The sequence below is a fragment of the Palaemon carinicauda genome, chromosome 17 (assembly GCF_036898095.1).
Source record: "Palaemon carinicauda isolate YSFRI2023 chromosome 17, ASM3689809v2, whole genome shotgun sequence".
NCBI classification, from domain to species: domain Eukaryota; kingdom Metazoa; phylum Arthropoda; class Malacostraca; order Decapoda; family Palaemonidae; genus Palaemon; species Palaemon carinicauda.
Window position 1 is genome coordinate 120718156 of NC_090741.1, and position 25878 is coordinate 120744033.

The 25878-nt window shown below is 28.7% G+C and overlaps 1 pseudogene; it reads right to left on the reverse strand.

The window, feature by feature from the left end:
* Positions 1–11859: 11859 nt before the first annotated feature.
* Positions 11860–20524, reverse strand: LOC137656566 (thymidylate kinase pseudogene; annotated as a pseudogene).
* Positions 20525–25878: the final 5354 nt, after the last annotated feature.

Here is a 25878-nt window from a genome sequence, read left to right on the forward strand (position 1 = left end):
CTTACTGGTTTGATTCTTAATCCAAAAATTAATATTAGTATATTTTTCATCCCAACGATCATCTCCGCCAAGCAAGTGTATATAGTTTAATAGTAAATGCCGATAATATACATAATTTATAATTTTCCAAAGGAGATAAATTAATGTTATTATTAGGGGAGTTAGATAAATAATGCATATTTAAATTTTTTGGATATAGAATAATTTCAATATGAAACCAGAATAAAGAGCGAGAAACGTATCCCCCTACCTCCAATTAACTTTTACATAAAATTATATAACCATGCAACATAAATGAAAGCATAATAACGACGTTAATGATTTATTACTTGATATAGAGGGGGGTTCTTATACTCTATATGTTTATACATGAAGCATATAAATATAACTATCAAAAATATCAAATTAGGTAAATATAAATACAAAATGATAGATATGAATATTATATCAACAAAGAAATTTATATTTCTTGATTGTAAATTTACATTTTCACTTAAAATTAATCTTGGTATATATATAAGTTGTTCTTCGTTATCTTTATTTTCTGAAATTATTATTTTCTTATCATTTTCATTGTCGCTGATATTTGTATTATTTTCCATTTTGAGCTATATTGGGGATCGTTAAAATTCCATTTAACAAAATTATTATCATCATTATTATCAATGTGGTTTTCTACTGCCCGTTCCATTTTTTAATTTCTGGATAAATAGGTAGCAACATCAAAAAAATAAGTTTCAAAGATGACTATATATATATATATATATATATATATATATATATATATATATATATATATATATATATATATATATATATATATATATATATATATATATATATATATATATATATATATATATATATATATATATATATATATATATATAGCCAATGTACCAGTCTTTAAATTCACCAGTTCATTGGTTAGTTAGTTAGCTGGTTGGTTCGTTGGTTGGTTCGTTGGTTGGCGGGCGAATCTCATTTATAATTGGTGGTAGTGTAAATAATTTTTAAAAAATGAAAATAACAAATAGGGCAAAATAATGAAAATCTAGATCGGTGTACTAAAAAAAAACAGTCAATCTATTGAAATAGACGAAGGAGAAGACATTGGTCCATTAGAACACGAAAATATGGAATTGTTAAACAAAAGTGATGGTTTCTGTTTATTGGATAACCTTTTAGATGTAGCAATAATCTTATACACCGTGCCATTGTAAGCATAAAAACTATTACAAAAGATTTTATAATGTACTTTGATGGATAGAAGTCCAGACCATGATTATACAGGTAAAATTCCACCCAACAATAATATTATCATTATTATCATTTTGGTTTTCCACTACCCCTTTCCATATTTTAAATGCCAGACAAATAAATATTAACATAAAAAAATTGTGAAAAATATGTAATCAATTATATAAACTCTGTTGTTTGTAATAGTTGTCATTGTAAAAACGTATAATATATTTTGTAAGTTTAACTACTATGTCATTTTTTTTTTGGGGGGGGGGGGGGTTTGTTTATCCTTGTCCATATTATAGTTACAGAACGTTTTATAAAGTAGAAGTTTATAATTTGAGATATATACAACAAAACCTGACTGGATTTGGTGGAGACCGCGCCTAGCATACCAAGTTGTTTTCAATAATATTAATGAATCTGATTATACTATGTGTGATTTAAATTCTATACCAACTCTCTAACTGAATATGCCACAAAAAATTATATCTATGTCTGTCTGACAAGCAGATATATATTTTTGTTGGGAAGACAAAGTAAAAAAAAAAACATGAAAATTACCCAGTTTTAACAAAAATTGAAAATAAATTTGATCAAAACAACAACAACAACAACAACAACAATAACAAATAAAATGCCAAATAATTCCCAAACCAGAAATTCCAAACCAAGTTAAAGTTACTTATTTAAGAGAGAAAAAAAAAAACACGAGGATGTATGTAATGTTGATATAAAAAACTGAACAAGTAAATATTATACAAGTATAACAAAACCTGACTGGATTTGGTGGAGACCGCGCCTAGCATACCAAGTTGTTTTCAATGATATTAATGAATCTGATTATATTATGTGTGTGATTTAAATTCTATACCAACTCTCTAACTGAATATGCCACAAAAAAATTATATCTATGTCTGTCTGACAAGCAGATATATATTTTTGTTGGGAAGACAAAGTAAAAAAAAAACACGAAAATTTCCCAGTTTTAACAAAAATTGAAAATAAATTTGATCAAAACAACAACAACAATAACAAATAAAATGCCAAATAATTCCCAAACCGGAAATTCCAAACCAAGTTAAAGTTACTTATTTAAGAGAGAAAAAAAAACACGAGGATGTATGTAATGTTGATATAAGAAACTGAACAGGTAAATATTATACAAGTATAACTCGTATTTTGCTTGAAATTTAATTTCATTTATTATATATCTGATAATTTAATGAAGATGTCTGTTTTTTTTTATTGTGTTCTGTATGTGCATTTTATGGTACAATTTATCATTTATTGATAATTTATACTAATGGTATTTTTTTTCCTAAATGACATTATAAAATGAAAATGTCTTTTATTTCTTTGTTCTGGAAATAATATAAATTAAAAATACACAATCACCCTTTCGTGGGTTTAGCATATAAAATGTGGTGCACAAAAAAAATATATTATTCAATAACAACTAAGATACAATGGAAAATGGTTCTATTCAAACTGGAACTATTCTTAATCCCAAAAATTTAATTAAAGTTACTACCAATGAATATATTATACATGGTTTAGACCGGGGAGATGTTGAATTGAAAGATTCAAATATTGACAATAAAACAAACACAGGGACAAATGAAACTAGTACTGATGAAATTGATAAAATCACAAAAAAACGAAAAAAGGGGTGGGGAGATGTTGAATCAAACGATTCGGATGTAGATGATGAAACAAACACAGGGACAAATGAAACTAGTACTGATGTAATAAAAAAAATCACAAAAATACGAAAAGGGGGTGGGGGATATGTTGAATCAAACGATTCGGATGTCGATAATAAAACAAATACATGGACAAATGAAACTAGTACTGATGTAATAGATAAAATCACAAAAAAAAATAATACCAAACAGAAAAATATAAGATTAAATAAGAATATCTATGGAAAAATATTTTCACATTTACAAGATAGTGAAGGTTGTAAGAATGATTACATAGAATCCTCAAACCAGTTATATTATTTACGCTGTAATTTAAAACACAGAAAAACCGGACCAATGATATGTGGTTTACCACCACCACCACTTAAAAGTCAAATGGTATTAGATATTTTTGATGAGGTTTTAGAATTTTTCAAAGATTGGAATAATTCTATAATCTTAGATGAAAAAAATATTAAAACCAACCAAATATTACAAATTTTGATGGCAAAATTTAAGGATTTCATTGATAGGGCTACAATGAGTATTAAAGACTCAAACTCTTTGTATCTAATACTTTGTCTGTATTTTTATACATATTCGTATTATGAATTTTTTACTGTAACAGGAGACACTTCAATAGATATTAATTCTACTGATAGTATACCTATTGCAAATTGGAATAAAATTTTTGATTTTTCTGCAATTTCATTAAATAAAAGATCAAAGAAAAACGACAAAAATAAAAAATATAAATATAAAATTTTGTCGAAATTATTATTTAGAATTCTGACAACAAATTTAAATGAAGTTGGTGAATATTCTCCCGCATCAACACAAACGAAAACCTGGTTTTACCTCTTATATGCAGAAATTTATAAAAATAGTCTAAATGAGGGCGATAAATTTGTTAGGGAATATTGTGGAGTTGCTAGCATAATAAATATTCTTTCTTTCTTTTATGATTTATTAATTTTTGGTGTGGAACATTTAAAATTTAAAAAGAATAATATAAAAATTGAAATTGAATCTAATTAAAAAATATAGTAGTTACTAAAATATGATAAAACAAGACAAGTTTATCAAAAATGTTTATAAGGATTATATAAAAGTGTATATTATAAAGTTTTTCATTTATTTTGCTCTAATTTTACTTATTATTAAATTAATATTTGATTATAGAGCTTGTTCACATACAAAGAATGTTTATATGCAAATAATGAATGTTATTTTTGCGGCCCTAATATTATTGATTTTGTATATCTTTTCAACTGGAAAGTGGATAAATTACCTACCAATGCGATGTGTGAGACACGCAAAATGATGTTATAAATTTGAAAACGTTTGCCATAGAAGCAGAATATAGTTTATCTGGCTAGCTGGGCGGGTTATATATAACTACATCGACCACCACCAACTAGTAGCCACACGGCAGGTATTCTTCGTTGATCAAAATATACCCGCAAAATAATATTATTGAGAAATTCTATAATGCCCCGCTCAAAATTATTAAATTCTGATATAAAAGTACAAAATTCTACATCGGGCGAGTTATATCCCGATAATGATATAATTGTGGTTCTAGATTATACATTTCACGAAGAAGGTAAAAGGAAACGCGTTGAAACACTCCCACATTATTTTTTTGTTACAAGTAATGAATTAATTTTTGACAAGAATACTAACTAATATATAGTAATTCATAATGTATTAGTGTATAAATATGGTAAATTATTACATCATAATTTTAGCAAGAATAGAGCCCCACTCAGTAAAGACCTTTTAGTTGATTTTATCCACACGTGTTTTGAGGGCAAATTTCCTATAAATATTATTACATTTGACTCTAAAGCAGCCGCTATAATAAATTATCTATTTAGAAATCATAAAAAATTATATGAAAATGTGACAATTAATTCAGATTTTTTACAAAACTCAAAGGGTCCCAAAGTTAAAATCTGGAATGTTTATCCAAAAAATGGACTTAATGTTTATTATAGCCATGGGATATATTTTCCCAGCGATAATAATGGTAAAACGGCCGATGATAATAATGATAAAACAATTCCTGTAGTTGACGAAAAATATAATTTTTATTTTGGTTTTCATTATCAAGTATTTCTTAATTTAATAGAATTTTATAGAAATTACCCAGAAAATAAAGAAAAATATAAAACAACTCGTCATCACCCCATTTTGAAAAAATGAATAGTTCCTTTTATTATTGATTATGATAAATACTCATTAGATGTATATTATTTTATGACATATCCTTTATTATATTAGATTATTTGTACCACCAAAGCCAAAAATAAAAGCATATAATACTTATAACGTCTAATTTTTTATTAACTTGAAAATATACCATATATTTAATTTTTTTCTTTCATTGAATAAAAGGAATATATATATACGTGTCAAATACATTTTTATTAATTGAAATAAATGTGGGTTTAAAACTGAAAATAGATATATACTATATGTTTTACATTTTTTTATTATTTCATTTACAAAACGCCCCCTAATTATAATATTACTTGTTTGTAACGATAATTAATTAATTGACTAAACCCCCATTAATACAAAAATAAGATATGGATATTGTATTTGATAATGAATTTTTAGAACGCCCGAATAAGTAACAAAATAACACGTTACACATAAACAAAAATTTGGGGTGTAATATAATTTATATTATTTTTCATACTAGTCAGTCATTCAGCCAGTCAACCAGCCAGTTAATTCCAATTGCCGGGCCTTCTTTATTTGATCTTCCTAATTGGGTTGCTGTGAATTGGTACAAATTCAAACCTTCAAAGTTGTAGCAAATATGTTCTTTGTGTTGAACGAGCTATACACCAAAACTAATTTTAAGTGAAAGAGTAAACTTGCGTAATGAAAGACTTCGTGTTTGTTATTTGGAATTATTTTATTTTTTTCATATTCAGTTATTTTTTTTGTATTTTGTTTATAATCATAAACTGTTACACTAAAATATATCATGAATAAAATAATGCTATAAGTTATCATATAAATCTTATGATTGCCATTTTCATATTTAATCATACTCTGAATTAATATTAAAAAAACCAACAACAGTTCTATAATATATTTAAATTTTGATACATACTGCATTTTTTAATATTATAAAAAAATTTTTTTTTCATCAATTTAGTCGGTAGTATAACACACATTATTATTATATGAATAATAAACTAAATTTATTAATCAACCCATAACATAATATTTTTCATAATTTGTTGGGTTGTAACAAAATGGATATAATTTAGGATATATGGATTAATATATTTTATAATAATTATGCGAAAAATATCAACCAAATTTTTTTTTAAATATATGATATATATATATATATATATATATATATATATATATATATATATATATATATATATATATATATGTCCTTTTATCTCTTGAAAATTAATTGATCAACTTCTTATATATATATATAGATACATATTCCTTAATTAAGTATCGTGGGTTAATTCTATTTTTGAGGCGGATAGATAATTTTATATAATTTTTATCAAAATAAATAATAATCTTATCAGAATGTGTTCTTATATTTTGGTAGCTGCAAATGGTTTAAATGTAACTGGCCCTCTTAGGTTTTATAATAAGATCGGGGGGCGTTTAGAACCCGAACATGGCGTAGATGATATCTTTACAACTAAAAATTATTATGATAATAATATAAATTCAAATATTACATCAATGATTAGTAGAGATTATTTTGATTCTTCTCCCGGTAAAATTAAAGAAGATTATTTAGACGAGGAAACTGAAAATATAGATTTTACAGATTATGATACACTTTTTCGCGTTAAAACTTCTTTCACTACAAAAACAGAAAACTATAAAAATAATAATGGTAAAAATATAGATTCTATTGATGATTTTGATAATACTTCTTCTACTGCCAAACAAAAGAAATGGGTGATATAATATCAAAAATACTCACAATGGAAGGTCTTGTTATTTGTATACTATTTTATTATTGATAGTTACTTCATTAATGCATTTTTTTTATCATAAAAGGGAAAACGAACAAAATATTGTTTTGAAAAGAACAAATCTAGTTGAAACAAACGAACATAATAACACCGATGATAATAATATGATTACCAATAAATAATTGAATAATATAAAAACGCCTCATTATTTTAGTTCCTAAATTCAAAATTTACTATTATTTAATTGAATAGCAATCATAATATTGTGAAAATTTGTAATTTTTAAATTTGGACTTGACTGGTTAGCAGGCAAACTAAAAATAACTAATTGGTATAAGCATAATAATATATTTAATTTGTTTTTTATGCCCGCTTATATATGTAAGCAAAACGCGCAGATACATCTTATAGCTTTTGACAGACCGACCGACCAGTAAATTACTTGGGTCTCTGACGAAAGATTTCATATAAGAATAATGTATACTTTTATTATACTTTTGTGTTGTTATTATAAACAATTTACAAATCATATCATATTAGTAAAATCAATGCCCATAAATTTAAACAACACTGAAATAACAACCGGGGATTATTATAATAATAACAGTAATTTTGGTGAATCTACGGATGTTCCACAATTTGAAGAATCTTTTCACTCTATCACCACCACAATAATAACCAAAATTTATGATATTACAGAATATAATTTTGACAATAGATGCGAAAAAATGGATATAAAACAAATGATATACCATTTAAAGGCCCCGACACAAACTCTAGTTGTAAATATTCACACTCATTTGTAAATACTATATCTACGGAGTATAACTTTGTCAAGAGATGCGAGAAAAGTAGATATAAAACAACCGATATACCACTTAAAGGCCCCGACACAAACTCTAGTTATAAAAATTCACACTCATCTGTAAATACTATATCTATGGAAGTAAATAATGATAATATTACCGTGGCAAATAAAAAAAATCAGAACAACTCGCTCCTACTGAAACTAATATCCTTGAATTTTATAATATTGTCATTCAGTTTTATAATTCTTTTATTCATTATAATATCAATCACCCTTTTGTTTATAAAAATTTATTGCAAAGGAAAAAAATCTTTCGGGGGGAATGGGTTAAAGAGGTCAACGACAATGAATCAAATAAATAATAACCTTTGTTAATTAAATACTAACATTTTTTATCAAGGGTTCCAACATCCCAGCGCTTTTAATTTTATCTAAGATATTAATAGTTTCATCGAGCTGGTTCTCTGACATATGGCGTGCATAATATAAAATAGATATCATAAGTATAATATATAACACCTGATTCATTACTTTCATTGAGATGTTCTTACATAGAAAGGAATTTGTTTTCGATAGCTAACTATTACTCTTTTCGCTGGTTGTGGATTTTTCTTTTTCTTTTATCAGGTTTTCTTGTATCCTTTCTTTTCCTTCTAGTTCTTCTTATACATTTGGGTCATTAATAAAAGTTTCAATACTATGAGTATCTTTGTTTGTCATTTTTTATTTTTAAGCAATTTTTATGTTTTTTTATCCAATATAAGGTATAATATATATTTCTATATAGAATCTGTACGGATTATTATATTGTGCATATTTTGATTTAAATTGTGAGAATAAAAGCAACGTCCATTTGTGCTTGTTAATAAATCACAAGAAATCTTTTTGGGCGTAGAACAAAATTTTGTGTAATACTTGTTTAATATTGATGAAATATCTTCTGTTTTATTGTTTGTTCTGGTTTTTATATCCTGTACATGAATCAATGTGGTACATATTGTATTACAGCTAGGGCAGTTGTTCTCCAAATTAATTATTTAAAAAAAAAATGATTACATTGTATACAATAGTAAATATGTGGAGAGATAGTTTTAGTTTCCATTTTTTAACTTGAATCATAAAATTATTACTACTCCTATTTGTAAAGGCAGCTGTTGTGGTCAATTAATTAATTATTATTACGAACATTTAATATTATAATTAGGGGGCGTTTTGTAAATGAAATAATAATAAAAATGTAATAAACATATATTATATATAATTGTTTATGTGTAATGTGTTATTTTGTTACTTATTCAAATGTTCTAAAAATTCATTATCAAATACAATATCCTTATTATATTTTTGTATTGGTGGGGGCTTATTTAACTGATAATCTTGAAATGGCCAAATAAATTTATTAAATAATATAATTTCTATTAAAAGAATGAATGTAAGAATAATTATACTTATATAACTATTATCAATTTTTCTACCAAAAATATTCGTTGCTAACAGCATTAAAATAATAACAAACAAAAATAATTTTACGATTGATAAATAAACCAATAACATTTTATCCATTTTTTAATTTTCCTACCATTATAATAACTGATTAACTAATTAGACGATATAATTACATATAATAATGATATTCAATCGAATTTTTTTCTCGGGCATATTTTTTCTATCCTATTACCCAGGAAGAAAACCCAACAAAACACAAACAAACCGTAATGATACCAAACTAAATTTATCAGCAATTAGGAAAATTAAAAAATGTATAAATATATAATAATCTTATTATCTTTAAGTCTATTTGATAATTGTTTGTCTGATAAAATAATAACCATCACTAGACATAATCCAAAAATACATTTATCACAAAATGTATTGAACTCGACTAATATTTTGAATAAATCAAAAGAAGATTGGCTTTTAGATTTTAAAATGGCAGTAACTCACGAAATGGAGAAACCAAATTATAATATATCGAAAAGAGAAATAGTTAAAACTAATATATTATTATTGGCTCAACAAAAATCAATAATTCGACCACGGATTTTAATTTTATCTTATAAAGAAATTATAAAAAATTTTAAAACGGAATTCTATAATCTTAGTTTCAAGCTGAAACTAAATCGTATAATATTAAATAATGTTACTACGAATAATATTTCGTTAAATTTAGATAAATTGGTTGATATATATTATGAAAAAAAACAAATAGACAATAATAATAAATGGTTAACTGACAATAAAGTTCAATCTATTGATGTTTACTCATTAAATAATAATGAAAATTGTAGAAAAACATCTCATTATAATGATTTACAGGCTAAAATACAATTCAAATTATGTATCTATAAATCACGTAAATATATAAAGGAATACACTGTTAAAATATTTCTTGTTACAGACGTAAAACATTTTAATTATTTAGAATGGACACCTAATCTTTCTTGTATTGAAAAATAATGTATTAAAAAAATAAGATTAAATAATAATAATGTCACTTTATGTGCTTTAACGCGCTGCATAGATTAAAATTATTTTGATAAATAATAAATATAGAGTATCAATTTACCGTATTTTCCGTGTGATAAGACGCACCATTTTTTCACGAAAATTGCCCCCCAAAATCACCCTGCGTCTTAACACTTGAGAAAAAGTTGTATAAGGGATTTTAACAACCTTCAAACATCTAACTATTGACATACAAGTACTCAAACTGACGAGAGATAGAATATAAACCTACAATTATCATTCCTATGTAATAAATTCATTTATTTTTATATTCATATTACACTTCCTTTAATGAAGTACAGTAGCAATTATTTTTTTTCCTTTTTTTTGTAATCAGCTGGTGACTCGCTAACCCCCTTCTACAAGCAAACATGCCAATTAATGATCTCGTAGCAGACGACGCTATGACATAGTTGTTTATGCAGTATACAGTATATCTATTTTCTCATATTTTGTTGATATTTTGTAATAAAGCAATATATAGATAATGACTTTGTTGCCTGAGTTACGAAATAATACAAACAGACGTTTGCTGAATACGACCTTGGAAAAAAACTTCTGTTTGTTGATTGCAGTATTACCAATTTGCAGAAAAGTAACTAGACCTTGAATCACAAACAGTAACAAAATTACTCCACCTAAAAGAATGTCTAGATTTCTTTAATCAATAATTACATTTTGTGTGAAAATTTCCAGGCTATATGAGGAATTTTGGAAATAGTACTAGAATTTTACCTCTTTAACAAAATTTTATGCACTTGATAACGCTGCTTTCATGTAAACAACACTTGAAACACCAAACACTCTGACTTAACGTGTAGTTGTGGTGGAAACTACGACTGCTTTAGTGGTTTCTTATATGAATATGTAATAAAATTGGGATAATTGGCATATAGGTAATTAATATTAACATAAAAATTTCATAATTCACCCAAAATAAGAAAAGTTATTGTGCAAGACAATAATCACGGTAGAGTCGCTGACAAGGGATTTGTGCTAAGAAATTTTTTAAATCCTCATTTTTTTTTCTAAAACTGCCTTGCTAATTTAAGGGTGCGTCTTACCACTTGTAGCGTCTTATGACACGGGAAATACGGTATTCAAAAAATACAACTAATTATGCATATTGTTAAAAATGTTTTTACAGAAATATCTAATGCAAATGTGGCTGCGATTTATTATGTGTATAATAAATATAAAAAAGAACCATGGTTAACGCGCAATTACGATTGTGTCTTTCACGGTTATATCTTATACAAAATATAAAACTATTTGAACCACCCCTAATTATTTATTCATATAAAAATGATAAAAATGAAATAGATTATTTTTATGAAGGATATAATTATTTATTGTCTGAGATGGAAAAACATCACATCTTATATATGAATTATATTAGAAATAAAATATTAGTTATTTTAAATTTGGTTAGTATTTTCATTATGCTATTTTTATCATTATTAGCAATATTTAAATGGCCAGTAAAGAAAAAAAGTTTTATTCAAATGACAGAAATACACAAACCTTACTGTTTAACTTGAATATAAATATAAATATTTATCAGGTATTAAAAGAGAATTATTAATTGATCTATTCATTCCAGAAAATCTTTGTCTCGTCCCCAGTTGTACATTGTACCATACTATAACCAAAGTTTACCAATACTTGTTCCATTTATGTTGTCAATGATATTCAAAACTTCAGCTACTAACTCTTTCTGTATGATCTCAATGGTCTTATTTGCGTTAATTACTTTCCAGGATTCATCTTGTAATAAACGATAATTTTCTTTAACTCTTTTCTGGAATTTGGCTTTTTCATACCGTTCTTCGCCATAACGACCGTGTCTTTGGGCTTCTTGTATACTCAGATCCATGAAGAATACTATATCTGGCCTTGGAAGACCCACATCACTTTGTTTACACCAACTCAAACTCATACCCTCTTTTGCTGCAGAAAATGCAACTCCAGAAAATGCATATCGATCAATTATTACTGAAGTACCACCAAGCAATGCTGATTCAATTTTTGCAAGCAATTCCCACCTGTTAGCCGAGAATAGAAGATGTATACAGTGATCTTTGTGTTCACCGCCATATGCCAAGTAGCCGTCAATAATATTGCCAATCTTTGTGGTTCTATCTGGAAATGCAATATAAATTGCTGATAATCCAGCTGTATTCAAAGAATCGACCAACTTTTTTGCCTGTGTTGTTTTCCCCGTTTTGTCGCAACCTTCTAAAACTACGAACGCACCACGGCTAGGAATAATAACCTCGTTTATGTGTGTTTCTCATCCATTCATATTATTTATTTTGAGCTAATCTTTTAATCATTTACAGTATATATATATATATATATATATATATATATATATATATATATATATATATATATATATATATATACATATATATATATATATGTATATATATATATATATATATATATATATATATATATATATATATATATATATATATATATATATATATATATATATATATATATATATATATATATATATATATATATATATATATATATATATATATATATATATATATATATATATACATATATATATATATATATATATATATATATATATATATATATATATATATATACATATATATATATATATATATATATATATATATATATATATATGTATATATATATATATATATATATATATATATATATATATATATATATATATATATATATATATATATATATATATATTAAGAAAATAAATAAAACTCTGGTTGTAGTAAATTGTGTATTAAAACAAACTACACATATAATTGTATATATCCACTAATACATTAAATTATTTGTATTATTAAAGCCGAAAATAAAGCCTAATTATCATAATTTTTTTTCTGTTGTTTATCATCAACGACTACTTATTTGGCTGCCTCTAATATTTTCAGCTCTTTTTTTTACATATTTATTGTAAATGATATATAAAAAGATAGTACAAACAATAAAATACAACAATTTAAACAGATTATCATAAATTCTAACAAATAGATTAGATTCTAGGGCCCCACCAACAATATCATCAGCAACATTTAATGTTTCCTTTGTTAAAGACCGCAAAAATGTTGCTCGCTCACAAACGAACATATAATTTTTATATTTTTCGTGTGGAATAATTTTATCAAATGGTGTGCTTCCTGCTAACATGTTAAAATTTTCTATATTACTCAAACCATTACATCCTAACTGGCGTATTTCATCTATTCGTTCTCTGTCTATAACAGTATCAGAATAGAGAAATTCGTCATAATTACAATCCCATTTATTCACATTAAATAAGGGATGTTCATTCTCGGGTAAAATTATTATGTCCTTAGATATTACTGAATCATTAATAGAAAGACCTTTGTCAATACAAAAATTTCCATTAATTTTATACTTTATTAACTTTTTTTTATCTTGCAAATTATATCTAAAACACCCCGTATGTTCGGCTTGTATTCGTGCCAAGTAAATAACCATTCCAGTAGCTGTTCCAGAAACAAGAGCAAATTTAACAATATTACTTTTATTTTTCATTTTCTTAAGCGATAAAACTAGATTAATCCATATAGGATTATTATTAACAATATTTTTTCCCCTGGCACTTTTACAGAAATCGGCGGCCTTTTCTAAACTTTTAGCTAATTCTTTTTCATTTCTAAAACCAAAACTTACTGCTAAATCGTCAACCTCTTTTAATAGTTTTTTATATTTATTGTATGGTAAAGTTGAACGGATAAATGCATTTGTTTTGCCAGGCAATGATGGATTATTTCCACTTAAAGTTTTATTAAAGTCATCGTATTTTTTCCATTTATTTATATCATTAGGTATATATTTGGATGTGTCATTTGTTGTATTGAAAGTATAATTATTAAAATCTTCAATTAATGTGTTGAAATTTACATCATCCATCTTATTTATATTATTAGATATGTTGAAATCATAATTTCTAAAATTTACACTATCTGTAAATTTGTTTTTACCTAAAATATCCGTTACATTATCAATAAATGTAAATTTTACCATGTTAAATCTATTATATTTTTTACTAAGGGTAAAAAAATAATTAAATACATGGTGTATCTTTAAGTTATGAAAAAATTAGACATTATTTCAATTTATAAAAATGTATTTGATGTGTATATATATTCCTTTTATTTAATGAAAGAAAAAATCATTTTTTTTTGTTATAATGAAATATAATAACCAAAAAATTAAATAAATTCGTTTTAGGTTTTTATTGTTATTAAGATTTCATTGTCATTGTCCACTTTCCACGTTCTGTGTCTTTTTCAATAATAATTAATAATGATTTTGATATTCTAAATATAAAACGATCTTTACTTGTATTATTATCCCAAAATATATTTTTTCTTTCCATCCAAGTTAATGGTTTGTTATTCAAAAAACACAACACAGATAAAATATTATTATTACAGTTTTTACAATCTATTATTAAACTTATATCGTTTATTTCATTATGATTAAAAAGACGCAACAATAGATTTTCTAGTTCGTTGCGAAAATATATTTTAGGACATTGCATTGTGTCATCCAATGTAATGTAGAAGAAAGGTTCCTCGTTGTTTTTATTTGCACATTGACTACTCAAAGTGGCATATAATAAAATATTTTTCTTTTTCTTTACATTTCTCCAAAAGTTTAAAATGTCATCAGGAATATTGCTATTAATAATCTCAATACCACCAAGTAACATACTATCACACTGATTAGAAAAATCTAAAAATGTATAACCCTTTGTCATATAATATTGAATTTGTTTGTCTATTCAACAAAGGAATAAATCATTTATTGATGGCAAATTTAAAAGTAAAAAAAGTTGATTGAATGTTGGTGCCAAATAATAGTCTATCATTCTTTTTTTGGAGCAATGTATATTTTTTTCCTTTTATTTGACATAATTATTGGTAAGTAATTTTGATGATTGTCGATCAGATCTAATGATAGAAAATTCTGTAAAGCTTCCTCGATATAATTCTTATAAATAGATTCATTGTTATCAAGAATAGAATGTAAACATATTTTCATAAACTCATACACATAATGGGGCATACGGATAGGAAAGCCCGATATTTTGTATTTGTTATCGTCGAGTTTTCCCATGTATAATTTTTTTCTGATCAAAACTAATCGCTTAAAAACATTTTCAACTTTTAACCTAATCTTGGGGTATTTTTGAAATCCATTATATTTTGATATTAGTTCTGTTATATGAAAGGGGCTCGATTAAAAGATACTGTCTGTGTCGCCATACAAACATACTGTATTGGAAAATTTTTTAATGAAATAATCAATGGCTTCGTTCAGAAACCACCTTCCATAATTTGTTATCATATTGGCAGCCATAGGAGAATATAATGGAAATGTATTATGAGAATATAAACCATAAATTGAATTTATCATCAATTTGAAGATAAGGGACTGGGACGACCCCTTTCTATATTGCTGTCGTTTATTTATGAGATATCCACAAAATAGCCGAATTGGAGTACAATTATCATTATTTTCCATAAATACTTTTCGTGATAAATAATGGCAATCTTTATTGCGTTTTGTTTTTATCCAAGGCGAAATATTAAAGTTTTTATGAAAAAAAATTTGTTAATTTCAAATTCGTCATCAGAAACCCGACATATATATCCTTTAATTATCCCAAAAGTTGACATAATATTTGGATAAATTGATTCAAAATCAACACTTCCAATGTTTCTCTTTCCTTCAATATAATAATGAATTCCCTTTTCTGGCGGTAATACCAAACCCCCAACTAATACATTATTCTCGTGATTATTATCATTGGGTGGTATTTTATAATAATAATGATTACTATTATTTATAGGAGCAATAACAATTGACTGGAAAAAATGTTCAAGTAAGCGCGCAGCAATGCCTGGGATAAAAAAATTTCGCAATTTTGAGAATAAGGGCCCGTAGGCGTGATTTGGACTTGAATCTGCAATGCTGAATAAAGACAAAACGCATGAAATCATTTCTGTTTTATCTAAAAAAGAAAATAATAATTCTGCCCCCCCCCATCTTTAGCGATATTACATTTAATATCTAAAACTTCACAAATAATTTTCAATTCATAGGAGGGAGGATTATATCTAGGAAATTTTATAATTATGTTTTGAAATATCTCCTTATATTGTAAAGCATCTATGTTAATTTTCCAAGGTGGTAGAGGAATAATTATTTCAGAAGAGAAAGAATTCAAAGAAGGATGAAGGTGTTGATTCTTGTCGCGTTTGATTAAACCATAAAAAAGACTTCTATCTAACAAATATTGAAAATCACATTTATCTATATTCCATCCAGTTATTATCAAACCAGTCTCTTTAATACAACACAAAGCACTTAAAATTTGTTTAATTAATTTTTTTTTTTCATTTTCATTGCCACTTAGATTTAATGTCGATTTAGATATACAATTATTATTATTATTCAATCGTTTTCTTTTATTACCATGGGTGGTGGTATAAAAAACACAAGACACTATTTCTTCTTTGGTGTTTCTTTTTATTTGTAAATTAGTTACTCTGTAACCAAAGAAATATTTTAAAATATTTATATTATCAGACAAATATTTTAGTTGGGTCTCTGGACCATCCGAACCACGCCTTTTCTTTATAATGCTGAACAACCTCCTAGAAGAAAATATGGTTTTGGTATTTGTCGTATTTCTTTTAAATCTGTCATGTCGTATGCAATCAAAATAACATTTCTATATTTTCCTATAGCATCAATACCATAATATTCTTGTTCATTTTGAAACACCTTAGATAATAATTTTATTTCAAGACAATAAATTTTTATGACTGTACCAATATTTTTCTTGGAGTATATTTCTAGATAAGAAAAGTCTTTATTCAAGATGTTTCCCGTTTCTTTGGGATACAATTTGATTTGGATGTCTGAAAATATTTTTCGCCTTTCTCGCAGTGTAGTTATACGAGATAAAAATATATCTACATTTTTGGTTACAATTACAATATGATTATATTTATTAGTAAAATAAGGGTGTGGTAAAGGAATTATTATAAGTTCGTTTGAATTATAATCTACAGCGAAAATCTTTTCTCTGGTAGGAGTTTCGTCCCAATTATATATCCATATATAATTATGCAAACCAATCTCTTTTTCTAAATTTAACATGGGCGTAAAACATAAATTCCATCCATCAAAACTATTATTTTTCTACTCAATTGTTTATATTATTACAAAATTTCAATATACTACGAATCGATTATAAAAAAAAACAATAATACGATTAATGGCTTATTACTTGGTATGGGGGAGTTTTTTACTCTTAATGTGTTTATATATAAAGAATATAAATATAATTATCAAATATATCAAATTAGGTAAACATAAATATAAAATGATAGATATAAATAATATAACAATAAAAAAAAGTTTAGGGTCTTTGTGTTCAATTAAGCATTCTTTATATTCTTCACTATTCCCATTCTCTGAAGGAGGATGGGATGTCTGACATAACATTGATTACAATTCTAATCACTATGCTGATTTTTTTTCTTAGATATTCAATTTTCTTAAATTTATATATTTCATTTGATTTTGTTCTAATTTATATATATTATGTTTTATATGTATATACATATACATATATTATCTTTTGTTTTCAGTTATTGTTACGATGGACGACATATGGGACGACATACGGAATCCCATTAAAGTTAATTTATTCAAAAACGTTTATGATTATTTGTACGGTCTTGATAAAAATATTTTAATTTGTGATGACATTCCAAGCGATAAATATATAAAATTCTTTTATCATGAAATGATAACAACCAAGTGGAAGGTTATTCATAAAAAAGGCGGCCGTAAAATGCTATTCGATATTATGTATTTAGTTTATGGTTTAAACTCTCAAAAACTATTTCCATTGGTGTTAAATCCAGATGGTAATTGTGAATGTTCGCGTATAATCAGATGTTACAATGATTTCTTAAAAGAAAACCACTTTGCAGATTATGTAATTGTATTGGAAAAGGAAAAAAATAAACCAATTACTAATCATTACGAAGAAAATTTAGCCAATTTGTTTCCAAAAACAGTTTCTTTTCATGATTTATCACGCAAACCACGATGTCGCTATCCTGATTTATCACCACCACAATATCGCCTTGTAAATGAGAATAGCGCCAAATTCAGATATTTACAGAATATTGATCATGACGATTTAAAAATTAAACAATTTGCCGACCTGAAAATGGGTGATTATTTATTTTTAGATATTTATTTTTGTCCACCAAATAGAGAATATAATATAGAGAAAAACGAAGAAGTATATACAGGGGATGTAAATAATAGCCATAAATATTTTATCGTTAGAAGTTTGCCAGAAAAAAGTAGTAATGAACTCCAGGAATTTTTCAAGTATATTTTAATTCCGTCTTGTCCATGGAAAAGCATTTTGGAGGAAAATGAGCTTTTATTCAAAGAGAATTTTTATTTAAATGAAAATGCAATAAAATTTAAAAAAACAGCAACAGGTACAATAATTACTAGAGTGACCTTATCATCACCAAAGTACAATACAAAACATAATACACATTGTCTGATTATGTAATTATATTGGAAAAGGAAAAAAATAGAAAATAAATTCTAGTTATTATGAAGAAAATTTAGCCGATTTGTTTCCAAAAACAGCATATTTTTCATCTGTATTTATCACACGAACCACCACAATATCGCCTTGTAAATGAGAATAGCGCTAAATTTATAGATATTTATAGAATATTGATCATGATGATTTAAAAAATTAAATAAATTGCAGACTCGAAAACGGGTGATTATTTATTTTTAGATATTTGTTTTTATCCTCCAAATAGAAAAAAACGAAGAAGTATATACAGAGGATGTAAATAATAGCCCTAAATATTTTATCGCTAGACGTTTACCAGAAAAAAATAGTAATGAACTCCACGAATTTTTCAATTTTTTTTTAATTCCGTATTGTCCATAGAAAAGTATTTTGGAGGAAAACGAGTTTTTATTCAAAGAGAATTTTAGTGTATATTTTGTTTTCATGAGTGCTGTGAAAAAGAGGAAAAGAAAAACCTCTCCATAGACGACAAGTAGTTAGTAGAGTAATGACCTTAGACTTTGGAAAAAATGTGCTGGATAAATGCATCAATCGTAATGATGACTTGGGTAAAAAGGTAAAAGCAATTATAGTTGGTGTTCATTGTTTGGTTGCAGGAGAAGCAAGATACCATAGATCATGTAGCTCCAAGTTTTTTTTCGAAGCAACACTTAAATCTGTCAGGTAAACGTGGACGACCCGATGATGAAGTTATAGAAACTGGCTTAGAGAAGATATTGATGACTGTCAATTTACTTTGCAGCACAAGTGGAAGCTATCTGAAAACAAAATTACAAGAAAAGCACGGAAATGATGTTATCATAACTACCCTCCAAAGAAAGATTCCCATTGTATGTTTCCGCAAATCAGGAGATAAATTGCTATGTAATTCTTGGTATAATGAAAAACCCTCACAGAAAATTTGGATCAAGACCCTTGGTATATATTTTACATAAACTGGGATTCTCTCTACTGGATATAATGAAGCACAACTCTTTGAAGCAATTTGTATGAAAACTACCCCTCCTAATATTTTGCCCGATAGTTTCATGCAGTTTGTTTTTGATAATGCAGATTTTGATGTGCACACAATAGATGGGTTTCACACATTTCACTGCATGGGAGGCATTGAATGTGTAACACTAGCAGGCTCAATGATCAAACCAGAAGTAATTGAAAGGCTGAAAAAAATGCCATCTGCTAGCGAAATTTCTTCGTGTTCATCTATAACGGTGAAACCCTTCACAAGTTATAGTGAAAGTGGACTGAAAAGGATTGAAATTGAGGATTTAAAGAAACTTACTAGTAAAAAAATTACGTCATCTTGTCATTTACTATGGTTGAGTGGGAAGTGGATGAAATTTAAGGATATTCCACACTGGAAAGGCTTTTTGCCTTTCCTTAATTTAAAGGCTACCTCTTCTGATGCAATAAACAGCGTATTACATTTTGCATCTGATTCATGTAGAAAAGCGAGTAAGAGTGTGACATGTGTTACTTTTGACCAGCCACTATAATGGAAGGCAAGAGAGATTATGTCCTCTACTGAAAACAGTTTGAATTTAGGTAAAGTTTTTATGCGACTTGGTGGTTTTCATCGCTTAATGTTACTTATGGGTTCTATTGGGTACATCATGGCCGGTAGTGGATCAAAATAAGTGTGGGAGACACTTTATGCACCTAAATCTACAGACAAAATGATGACAGGACACAGCTTTCCCAGGGCCCTTCGAGCACATCTGTTAACATATGCTGCATTGGGCCAGCTTCTTTTAGGTGGTGCAATCATTTCTGATGAGGATAAACAAGAGGTTCAGTCCATGCTTCAGCAGTATGATAACAAAATATTGACTGCAACATCAGCAAAGGAATTGGGTATCATAAATAGCATTGTAAAGAAATTTAACACTCATGAGCAAGAAGTTGCCTTAAGGGTCAAAACAGCAAGGCTTTGGATGCAATATTTTCAGATGGTGACTGTGATGCCACAATATATAGAGGCTGAAAGACTAGGAAATTGGGAATTACACCTACTGTGTGTTCAAGAGTTTATACCTTACTTTCATCCAGCTGGTCACTTAGTTTATGCAAAATCGTGCCACTTATACTTGCAAGATATTCATGATTTACATCAGCATATGTCTTATAAAGATTTTGTCAAGTTTACAAAGAAAGGATTTTTTACAATCAGGCGCTCAAACAAGAATTGGGCTGGTCTATGGTCAGATTTTACTGTTGAACAAGCGCTAATGAGGACGATGAATACCCCAGGAGGGCTGACACATGGGCGAGGGATAACCGATAGTGTATTGAGTCGGTGGATTCTTGGCATGCCAGATACATGTGAAATGTGCACCAAAGTCACTAAGGAGATTATGTCACTTGCAACTGGGATAACCGGTGATAATAAAATAAACTGCTACAAAAGCTATGAAGTTGGATTGGAGTCTATGAATGCCATAACTGGACAAGCTCTCGGTGAGGTAAAATTGAAGCGCAAGAACCGTGTATTATCTCTGGCAACAATAAACTCAAGTGTCACAATACGAGAAGATATTGTTTCTTTTGATACAACTCTTCTGTTTCAAAGAATAATGCATACATTAGACACTAGTACTGCTGATCTGCAAGATTATTTTCAGTACGAGCTTGCCACATCAAACAGTATTACCACATTGTGTTTGATGGATACGGTGTATCAAAATCTAGTACAAAGTATGCAGAGAGATCACGCACATTGCAAACTACTGATACTATTTTTTACCCCAACACCAAAGTATGTGTAGTCAAGAAAAAATACTATCAAATGAGAATAACAAACCGCGATTTATCAGCCAGTTGTCCAGAAAACTAGCTGAAAATGGTATCTCGGTGAAACAAGCACCTGATGATGCAGATTTATTAATTATACAGACAACTAGCTATACAAGATTTTGAACTTTGAGAGCACCATCGCTGTTGTTGGAGAAGATGTTGACCTTCTTATACTTCTGACTGCACTAACACTAGAAAGCAGAAATATTACTTTCTTGAAACCTGGTCTTGGAAAAGTGCCTGCCCGACACTACAATTCTTCTGATCTATAAGCTTCACTTGGTTTCACTAAAGGATTACATTCTTTTCATTCATGATGCCAGTGGGTGTGACACAGTTTCGTCTCTCTTCAGACAAGGGAAGCTTAAAAACTATTCAGACTTTTACAAAACAAAGAAAGACTAAGAAAGCATGTAGGTGTATTTAATAGCAAGACATCAACACAGAAATCAGTGGCTGATGCAGGAGAAAAGTTAAGTACTTATAGCCCTATATGGAGGTCCTGATGAAGAATTTCGATTGAGTATGACCGCCATGACAGTTTTCAAAATGGCCACCAATTTCTAAACTTTTTTCATATTTTAGCTTCTAATGGCAATAAACTCACAATGTTGGAGTCAATCCCCATGTTTTTCATCGTGTATAAGCCGATTCTGGCATTAAGATAGACCTTCGTGTATACATTCTCCAAAAAAAGTTATTTTTCAAAAACATTTGACAAAATTAGTAAGGGTTCCTAATTCACATTGCTAAGAATTAGAACCCTTAATATACAAAATGCAATGCATGGATTTTTAAACCTAGCTTATACTTGTAGTGAACTCGTATTAATTAAATTACTTTAATTTTGTATTGCTAGACTGGGTTAGGTCTGTTTGGGGTGCAGATATCTATGGTTATCTACGGATACACGCCTGATTATACACGATATCTTAGGACAGTCGTTTCGGGGTTAAAACCCGTGATACCGGACGGTAATTCAGTTGAAGTGGCTATCCTGTAGGGTATTTAGCCTTGCATGGTGTATCGGCTCCTCCATGTTGACCAGTTTTTCCGACTTTTTACTATAGTCCATGGGTATCATCAATCACTTTGTTTATAATTCTGTACGTATTGTTTTTGTTATAATTCTTGTTAATCTAGTTTTTAAGTATGATGTCTCTATTTTATTTCTATTAATTCTTATGCTGTCTGGAGACATTGAGCGAAATCCGGGACCAGTACGTCCTAGATTTCGTCAATGTCGTCTTCTGTATTGCAATATTCGTGGTCTTCATGCAAATATCCAAGACCTTACAGTTGCGTCCAGACAGTATGATATTCTTTTGTGCTCAGAAACTTTGGTTTCTAATATGAGGCACTCATCTGAGCTCCTTATAACTGGTTTTAAGAAGCCAATAATGTTGAAACGTGATGCCATCCCTAGGGCCAGGGGAATGGCGGTGTATATTAGGACCGAGTACCCTGCTTCTTATAAGTCCTGCTATCAATGTGGATGTCATGAGATTCAGGTAATAAAAGTTTGTGGCAGGCATAACAACTTTTATTTATGTTCGATCTACCGGAATCCAGACATGGATGATTCTATCTTCGATTGTCTTCTTACCATTATGGCTAAGATACAAGAAGATGATAGAAAGGCTTCTTTTGTCTTTGTTGGTGATTTTAATGCTCACCATAGGGAGTGGTTAAGTTCTATCTCTCCTACCGATCGCCATGGCTTAAGAGCTTTAGACTTTGCCTCTGAATCAGGCTGTGAGCAAATCATAAATGAAGCTACTCACAGGTCTGGTAATTGCTTGGACCTCGTATACACTGACTCCCCTGGCGTTATAACTGGTAAGGTTGGTTCTCCAGTCGGGACATCTGATCATGCCTTGATTTCATTATTAGTTAAGACTGAGCAGCCTGTCCCTGATATATCATATTCTTGTAAAATTTATATGAAATCCCAAGCAGACTGGAATGGGATTTTACATGATCTTTTGTGCTTGAATTGGTCACAATTATATAATAGTGTAGATCCTGTTGTCCCTTTGAATGAGAATCTAGTCAACATAATTGATAGGCGTATCCCTTCTCGTGTGCTAAGGTACCGAGTGAAGGACAAACCGTGGTTCAATGATGATTGTAGACGTGCTTTTTTGGAGAAGCAGGAGGCCTATCAACTTTGGAAGGGTAACAGATCAGATTTGACCTGGAACAACTATACTCAGCTTCGAGCTTTTGCTCAGAGAGTTTATGCCTCAACTGAAAAGGAGTACAATTTAACCATAAAAGAAACACTTTCTGGTACAACTTAGGAACATAAATGGTGGTCTACCCTTAAATCTGCACTCTTTGGTGTAGATGCAACAGTTCCTCCTTTACTTAAACCAGATGGCTCAGTCACTCACTGTCCAAAGGAAAAGGCAACCCTTTTGGCTGATGTTTTTGACAGTAAACAGAGTAATGAAAAACTTGAACTTCCTCATTCCTGTTTTCCTGAGGCTAAACTAACTGGTTTAGCTTTTCGATCTCGTGAGATTAAAGCTCTGTTGATGGACCTTGATGCTTATGGAGGTGTAGACCCAAATGGTATTTTTCCTTTGTTTTTTATAAAGACAGCAGATTTCTTAGCTCCAAAGTTATCTGTTATTTTGCGGAAGTTAGCAAGAAGAGGAGCTTCTAGCACTAGTTGGAGAATTGGTAATGTTACTCCTCTATGTAAATGTGTTTGTGGTAGCTCAAGTCCCACTGATTACCGCCCAATTTCCATAACTCCCATATTATCTAAAGTTTTTGAACGTCTTCTGGCAAAACGTCTTAATAGGTTTGCTGAAGGTAATCATCTACTCCCTAGTTTGCAATTTGGTTTTCGTAAAGGCCTTGGAGCATGTGATGCCCTTCTTACAATCTCCAATGCTGTACAGAAATCCCTTGATTGTGGTCGGGAAGTTCGTATGATTGGCCTTGATTTTAGTGCGGCCTTTGACCGTGTTAATAATGAGGCCCTTGTTTTCAAACTGAAACAGTTGGGAGTGGGTGGGTCGTTTCTTAGCATTATTATTGATTTTTTAAGTAATAGATCTCAAAGAGTTGTTGTTGATGGGCATCATAGTGATTATTGGAATGTGATATCCGGTGTTCCACAGGGTAGTGTTCTTGGCCCATTACTTTTTATACTATATACACATGACATGTGGTTTGGCCTAGAAAACAAGCTTGTTGCATATGCAGATGATGCTACTCTCTTTGCATCAATTCCATCCCCTGAATGTAGATCTAGGGTTGGTGAATCCCTTAATAGAGATTTAGCTAGAATTAGTGCATGGTGCAAATTATGGGGTATGAAGTTGAATCCTAACAAAACTCAAAGTATGATTGTAAGTAGGTCAAGGACGGTGGTTCCTCAACATCCGGATCTCAATATTGATAATGTTTCTTTAAATATGTATGACTCTTTCAAAATTTTAGGTGTGATTCTCGACAGTAAATTTACTTTTGAGAAACATATAAGGTCTGTGTCTTCTTCAATTTCACAAAAAATAGACTTATTGAGAAAGTCTTTCAAGATTTTCGGTGATCAATCTATTCTGAAGAAGTGTTTTAATTCTTTCATTCTACCTTGTTTTGAGTATTTTTCTCCTGTCTGGTCTTCAGCTGCTGATTCTCATCTTAATTTGTTGGACAGAAACTTACGGTCTATTAAATTTCTTATTCCTGATCTAGATATTAATCTCTGGCACCGTCGTTCAATTAGTTCATTATGCATGTTGCATAAGTTTTTTCACAACTCTGACCATCCTTTACATTCAGATCTCCCTGGACAATTCTATCCTGTTCGTAATACTAGGCAGGCAGTTAATTCTAATAGCCAGGCCTTCTCCATCACGAGGCTCAATACTACGCAGTACTCTAGAAGTTTTATTCCAGCTGTGACCAAGTTGTGGAATGATCTTCCTAATCGGGTGGTTGAATCAGTAGAACTTCAAAAGTTCAAAGTTGGAGCAAATGCTTTTTTGTTGACCAGGCGGACATAGTCTTTTTATAGTTTATTTATGACATATTTGTTTTTGATGTTGTTGATAGTTTATTATATGATATGTCTGTTTTGACGTTGTTTCTTATTTTAGAATGATTTATTGTTAATTTATTCTCTTCATTTATTTATTTCCTTATTTCCTTTCCTCACTG